At 43.8% G+C, this 2500-nt stretch overlaps 1 protein-coding gene across 1 annotated transcript in view; it reads right to left on the bottom strand.

The window, feature by feature from the left end:
• zfpm1 (zinc finger protein, FOG family member 1) overlaps nucleotides 1–2500 on the bottom strand; it is a 157641-nt gene that overhangs the window by 36294 nt on the left and 118847 nt on the right. The gene's annotated exons all lie outside the window — the stretch shown is intronic.

Below are 2500 nucleotides of genomic sequence, written 5' to 3'. Positions count from 1 at the left end.
AACAGAGCTCCACAGCATACAAGTGTTCACTGCACACCGCACACAACGAAATTGCCTTTATGCCTCACCAATGCAAGGGGGCAGCCCCCAATGGCGCCCCAAGGGAGCAGTGTGGCGGATTGGTACCATGCTCAGGGTACCTCAGTCATGGAAGAGGATGGGAGAGAGCACTGGTTAATTACTCCCCCACCAACCTGTTGGGTCGGGAGTCGAACCGGCAAACTTTGGGCTACAAGTCTGACGCCCTAACCGCTTACCCAGGACTGCCCTACCGCTTACCCATGACTGCTGCCATAAAATACTACACTAACATAATTCAGAGAAGGAATTGTGCAAAACCAGAACACCATTTGTGTTTTTCATGTCCATTTGGATCATACCAATGCTTCCAAACGTGGGAAAATAGAGCATTCATCTATTTTCTCATGGATATGCACTGTACATCTATATACACTTAAAACCCATAGAGGCATGTGAAGATGATATCATGCCATTGTATGATACCACTGGTCTAACAGACAGTTAACGTTGAAAACCTAACGTCTGAACACGTTAAGTGTCAAGGGCACTTGAAAAACAAACTACCCACTCGTTTTCTCAGGAACCTGTGCAGTCATTTTTGGGGACTGTCCACCAACTGAAAAACCAACTGCATACAATGCTACGGTACCACTGGAGTGGACCAATGGAACAGAGTAACGGACGGTTAATATTCAAAAGAAAGTCTGAAAACACAGAACACCAAAGTGTCAAGTACAAATCCACCTACACTAACGTGCACATACACACTGACAGATACTTGGCAGCAGGCCCGTCACTAGGTTTGAGAGACAGGGGGGGCTTATCCCTAGAGGAAGAAAATGCGGGCATGGGCATTTTTTCGGCTCACCTGCTAAGGTTTTGTCTATGAATTCATTATTTTAAGAGCAAAGAAATCCCGCACACTGTCCATTCCACCAACAAACTTTAATACATTGTTTCGGTCATCCGACCTTCTTCATGTTGTATTAAAGCTTGTAGGTGGAATGGACAGTGTGCAGGATTTCTTTACACTTGAATGACAACCCCACTGGGATAATATCCTACACACCTGCCCACCTACAGAGGTGTGCAAAAGCGTCTTCTTGAACAATTATTTTAAGAGCACCATACCGATTTTTAAACACTAGTTACAGTAAAAAAAAAAAAATCACATTTTAATGAACATTCCTTATATGTAAGCTAAACAAAACATTTCAAAATGTTTCAACTGATGAATATTATGTACGGAAGTTAAAATGATTAGATAAAAATGCAGAGAGCATAATTTACACAAGGACTATGAACTTTAAGGAGTTACTAACTGCGCGTCTCCAGGAGAAGCAGTGGTCAGGAAGCTAGTCATTCAAACAGGTTCCTTACTTGGAAAACTATGCATCCCCGGCAGATATTAGGTCATTTTTACTCCATTAGTAGCTATTTTATTCAGTTCATGTGTGTTTTCAAACTGTTAAGACAAATATTAAAGCTCAACTATAATTTCAAGACAATGTCAAATGGATTTATTACACGGGTATTGTGAGTGAAAATTGGTACTTAACTTGGTACTGAAGATTTCATCCATGTAAGTAATTACACTTTTCTCGAGGTGTTGGTCACAAAGCACAATCCTCTACCCGTTTCCCCCCCCGCATAACATATTGCTGTGCACCCTGCTTTTATTGCTGTGCAGTAGGATATAAGTCGCATTAAACAATAAATAAGCAAACAGGAACTTGTATTATTATTATTAACTTGCCTTCTTGGTGGTTCGTATTCAGTGCTTTACTGCATTTGCTTTTGGAAAAATGTAAAGAAAAAAAAAGAAAAAAAAATAGGCCTAACGACGGCCCTGCTTGGCAGGCACGCACGCACACACTCACACGCACGCGCACGCATGCACGCACGCGCGCACGCACACACACACGCACGCACGCACACGCACACTGATGCTGCTTGGTGTCCAACTTTCATCAGGCTGCTATCGGTGCCCATTTAAATACATGCAGATAAATCAATCTATGACTAGTTTTTTTTCAAGGGATGCAAATGTGTGTGTGCGTGTGTGTGCGTGTGTGTGTGTGTGTGTGTGTGTGTGTGTGTGTGTGTGTGTGTGTGTGTGTGTGCGTGTGTGTGTGCGTGTGTGTGTGTGTGTGCTGCCTGTTGACAGCAGATAATCTCCAGGGCTGGATCACTGGGCTCACGCAGAGAGGAGTTGAGGATGGCATCTCCAACGCCAGAAAGCCCACTCTTCTTAGAAGCCATCATGAAAAACACCACACACACGCACGCACGCACGCACACGCACTTGATACCCAGTGTTAGACTCTAGAAGTGACAGTCCACATGTCCACACAGGTTGTGATATACCCATTCTGCATGTTCTCTCTCTCTCTCTCTCTCTCTCTCTCTCTCTCTCTCTCTCTGTCTCTCTCTATCTCTCTCTCTCTCTCTGTCTCTCTCTCTCTCTCTCTCTCTCTCT

This window comes from Engraulis encrasicolus, chromosome 4 (genome assembly GCF_034702125.1).
Source record: "Engraulis encrasicolus isolate BLACKSEA-1 chromosome 4, IST_EnEncr_1.0, whole genome shotgun sequence".
NCBI lineage: Eukaryota > Metazoa > Chordata > Actinopteri > Clupeiformes > Engraulidae > Engraulis > Engraulis encrasicolus.
The sequence above is the reverse complement of the archived record's forward strand: the minus strand, read 5'-3'. Positions and strand labels throughout refer to the sequence as shown.